Consider the following 5158-nt stretch of genomic DNA (forward strand, 5'->3'; position numbering starts at 1 on the left):
CGTGGGTTTAAATCATAAACACCACAGATTTGTGATGAGATGTTGTTTCGTGTTTCTTTGGGGGGGCGCAGTCCATGTGACTAGTTAAGGCTGAGACAGTTACAGGGCATCGTTGGCAAAGATTTACTGGAATTTGTGGGAAGTGGCAATTGGCCTGAAAGGACCATCATGGTTGCGGGACTCCTAACTCCCTCTCAGTCCCAGCAGCCAGCAGGACCATTGGTCGGGGAGCAGGGTGGGGACTGGGGTCCATCAATATCTGGAGGGCAACACCTGGTTCCCCCTTCCCCTGCTAGGAAGCCCAATTCTGGGTTTCATTTTGCCCCCTTCACTTCTCATTTCTTCTTCAGCAAACTTTGAGGTTCTCCCAAACACTTGGAGACCTCCTTCTGGTTTTGGCCCTGCACCCCCTGATGGAGGGACTGAATAAAAAGCAGCCCAGTCTTCCGCCGCTCCGCAAGATCACCTCACCTGGTCACAATTCCTTTCTGTGGAGGATCTCCTCTTCCTCCTCCGCTTCTTCCCCATAACGAAGCTTGGGAAAGTTTCTAATTCTTCGGCACTGCGGAGTGTAATGAAATACATACAGGTCATGTGCACTGCATTGACCAAAGTTGGCCTCCCAATATCCCAAGAGAGCAGAGGGGGTGGCCCCCAAATTGTGGAACCCGCCCCGCCCCCGGCAGAGGTGTATCAAATGCCTTCATGCAGGACAGAGGAAGCTGCCTTGTCCTTCCTCAGACACTGGTCCATCCTGCTCAATATCACCTACTAAGAAGTCTTTTGAATAAACAAACACACACTTCTTCCCTACCTCTTCCAGGCCTTCTGAAAACTATGTGCATGAAGCGAGCCCTGCAGCAGCCACGGCGACAGTGAAGCACACCAGGGTCTTCCACCATGTCCCTGCAATGAACAAACATTCTTCCTTAGGGGCTTCTGCAATCAAAATGCCCAGTTTGCACATCCCAAGGTAAAAGGAAGGTATTAAATGATGAAAATAAGCAAATGGGTTCAATTTGCAATCCAAAACTATTAAGTTCTCCCATAGCTTTTCAGTGAAGGATTTTGTTCTATTAAATGTTTATAGATTGCTGGACAGGATAAAGCCATCAAGTGATAAAAACTCAGGGCATTTGATGGACCTTAATGGTGTGTATTAATACAGTGGAACCTCGGGTTACAGGCGCTTCAGGATACAGACTCCGCTAACCCAGAAATAATGGTTCAGGTTAAGAACTTTGCTTCAGGATAAGAACAGAAATCGTGCTCTGGCGGCGCAGCAGCAGTGGGAGGCCCCATTAGCTAAAAGTGGTGCTTCAGGTCAAGAACAGTTCCAAGTTAAGAACGGACCTCTGGAACGAATTAAGTACATACCAGAGGTACCACTGTAACTGTCCCTGCATGGTATGTATGCATTTGGAAGTAGCATTGACTCGGTAGTTCCCGGACTGAGTGGCAGCACCCCATGGCACAAGGGGGACATTGAGTCTGAGCTGCTCTGTGTGCTCCAAAGATAAGCATGTAGGAACACTGGAAACACAAGGGGCTTCAGTTTCAAGAGAACAGGTGCAAATTCTGTTACACACAGGGCCGTCTCATCCATAGGGGCTAGTGGTGCGGTGCACCAGGGCGCCAGCCCCTCAAGGGGCACCCCCGCGAGCCTGCCGGCATACCGGGCGCCCCCCTCCCCAACCCGCACCCGCCCCCACGGGCGAGCTGTCGGCCGGGCGCTCATGCGCCGGCGGCGCAGCCTCTGCCACCCATGCCGGTCCCGGGCGGGCTGCGAGCCGGCTGCCCTCGCCTCCCGTCCCGGGAGCACTGGAAGGGCACACAGAGCCCTGCGGCGCTCCAGCGCCACACCCCTCATCCCCCGCTCACCCACCCCCCCCTCCCGAGGGGCGGCAAGCATAGGAGGGAGGCGGCAGAGAGGCGGCAGGCCGGGGGCGCCGGAGGGATCGCCGCGCCACAGCGGCCGATCTCCCTAAGACGGCCCTGGTTACACACAACAGAATTACCAACAAAACACAACTTAAGTCACTCCAAAAGAGGATAATGGGGCGCTCCGCTCCAAATAATTTGCCCCTGTGCATGTACAGGAAATAGTAGATTTAGCTGAAAGGCGAGACAGGGAGATCTGCTTTTGATTGCTGCAATGCGCCCCTAATTATCACTACTATTGTATAAATTGTTAGATTATTGTACAGGCAAACTCCCCATTTACGCAGGGACTACATGCAACAGCGCGACGTGTGTATCCCTACTCCACCCCATTTTGCCCCTGCCCTGTTCCATCGCCATTCCGCCCCCCCCCCCAAGTCCCCTTGCAGTGTTGAAAATGCACAAAAGTTAAGGAGTTGTAATAATTCCTTTGTATGAATTATATATGAATACTGAAATTTCCCAGGCAGAAAATGTGGAGAATGGGCGGGGGGGGGGCAATGAATTGCTTACCTTCACTGTGGGAAACCCTGGACACTTCAGGTGGGTCGTTCTCTGGCTCAGGATCTGTCAGGGGGAAAGTTGCAGCCATCTTATTAATTGCTCAGAAGGACGGACAAAAATGGACGGATTCGTTGTGACTTACCAGAGACAGTGAGATTGAATGAGAATATTTCCATCACGTAGGTGGTGTACGTCACTCGAGATTTCAAAACCCCAGTCTCGTTTTCCTGCAAGGCCTTGATCCACAGAGTGGTCTCATTAAGCACGTCTAGTCTGTCCGTGTCTTTCGGGTTAGAAGTCCTCAGTTGTCCGTTCTGAGCACAGCAAGCTCAAAGGGGTGGCCACTTCGAGGGTGTAAGTCCCATTTGATCCACAGCACAGTTTTCCCAGAGGTTATATTTAAAGGGAAAAGGACTGGTTTTCCAACCAATCCCGGCAACCTGATAAAGAGCTTTTTTCGGGTTAGTAACAGCACCTAATGAAGAAGAAGAGGAAGAAGAAGAATGTCAAGGAAAGGGTAAAGGAAGAAGAAGAAGAAGAGAGGAAGAAGAAGAAGAAGAAGAAGAGAAGAAGAAGAAGAAGAGAAAGAAGAGAAGAGAAGAAGAAGAGAAAGAAGAAGAAGAAAGAAAAGAAGAAAGAAGACAGAAGAGAAGAGAAGGAAGAAGAAAGAGAAGAAGAAGAAGAAGAAGAGAAGAGAAAAGAAGAAGAAGGAGAGGAGGAGAAAAGAAGAGAAGAAAAAGAAAAAGAAAGAAGAGAAGAGAAGACAGAAGAAGAAGAGAAGAAGAGAGAAGAAAGAAGAGAGAAGAATAAGAAAGAAGAAGAAGAAGAGGGAGAGAGAGAAGAAGAAAGAAGGAAAGAGAGACGAAGAAAAGAAGAAGAAGAAGAAGAAGAGAAAGAAGAGGGAAGAAGAAGAAAGAAAGGAAGAAAAGAAGAAAAGAACGAAAGAAGAAGAAGAAGGGAGAAGAAGAAGGAAGAAAGAAGAAAAAGAAAAAGGAAGAAGGAAGAAGAAGAAAGAAGAAAATGCAAGAAGGGAGAAGAGAAAGAGAGAGAAAGAAGAAGAGAAGAAGGAGAAGAAGAAGAAGAAAAAAAGAAGAAGAGAAAGAAGAGAAGAAGAAAGAGAAGAAGAGAAGAAGAAGAAAGAAGAAGAAGAAAGAAGAAGAAGAAGATCCAGAAGGAGGAGGAGAAAATCAAGAACGTCAAGAAAGAAGAGAAGGAGGGGAAGGTGAAAATCAAAGAGAAGAAGAAGAAGAAGAAGAAGAAGAAGAGAAGAAGAAGAAGAAGAAGAAGAAAGAAGAAGAAGAAGAAGAAGAAACAATTGGTATTCAGAGACATAATGAAAAGCTTGGAAAGAGTTGTATTTGGGGCTATTGGTTTGAGCAATATGCTGATCCATAAGAACACGAGAAGAGCGTAATGGATGAGGCCAATGGGGCCCATCTAGTCCGGCATCCTGGTACCCAACAACGTACCCCAAGGAAGCCCACAAGCAAGACCTGAGCACAGCCGCTATTCTCCCTTCTGGGGCTTCAGCAATGGTCTCAGAAGCATTGCTGCCTCCAGCAGTGGGAGGGAAACATATCCATTGGGGCTGACAACATCTCCTCCTCCTCCTCCCCCACCTCTCCTCTTTGAAAGCTCTGCAAGTTGGTTGTCTGCATCTTGGACCCAGGAACATGGACTATAGGAAGCTGCCGTATACAGAGTCAGACCATGACATCCTGCTAGCCAGTAGCGTCTGCACCGACTGGCATTGTAACATATTAAAATGTTAACAGGATTAGGATAAATTCAGCAGCATGAAGTATACTGAAATAAACTAGGAAAGAGAGAATGCAGAAAAATAAAATATGCCGCAGCAAGATTTAATAAAACGAACCGTGGGCGGGGGGGGACGGGGGCAAGGGAAGCCGATGAGAAACGTATGGTTTTGTATTTTTCTTAAATATTATTGTGTGAATTTGAAAATGACTTTTAAAAAATTAAGAATAGCTCCCACCCAATCAAAGCTCTGCCTGGCCCATCACTTCGGACAACCAGGTGTCTCTGGAAACCAAACAAGGCATAAGGTGTTTCTTGCTGTCTTCTGCCTCTCTCTGCCTCCCCCCCCCCCCCGGCAGTGAATGATTATTCCAAGGTAGAGTGCTCTGAACATGAAGGATCCATTCAGCCACAGCAACCTAATAGCTCCTGAGGCTTTTGAAGAGAGGGTCCCTGGCACACAGAGTCTAATAGTGGCTGTTTTTCGGGAGGATTTTGACCAGGGAAATGGCATGGGAATGAGTTAACCATATTCCCAATCTGCCCCGTGCGATTCCACATAACATTTCAAAGAAAACCTATTCAAGGAAACCTCTGAGTAACTCACCCAAAAGCAAGAAGATGAGCGCCCCCAAGAGGGGGCTGGAACCTCTCGCAGCCATCTTGGCCTGCGGTGGACGGATAGATGCATCAACAACTTTATCGCGGAAGCAATTTGAAGCGGCGGTTTGAGAAGCAAGAATTCTGCTTTCCTCCTCCTGCAAAGGCACAAACGGAGGCATGTGGTGCAAGTCCAGGAGAGCCACTGAGGAGGAGTGCGGGGCTGAGATTTCCTTCCTCACGCTCATTGCAGGCTCATTCCCTCCAGACTCACATCCTGTCCCCGTATCACCTCTATACATCCTGCACTTTCTTTGTTGATGTTACATCGGGGGTCAGCAAACTTTTTCAGCAG

The sequence above is a fragment of the Lacerta agilis genome, chromosome 17, assembly GCF_009819535.1.
Source record: "Lacerta agilis isolate rLacAgi1 chromosome 17, rLacAgi1.pri, whole genome shotgun sequence".
Lineage (NCBI taxonomy): Eukaryota > Metazoa > Chordata > Lepidosauria > Squamata > Lacertidae > Lacerta > Lacerta agilis.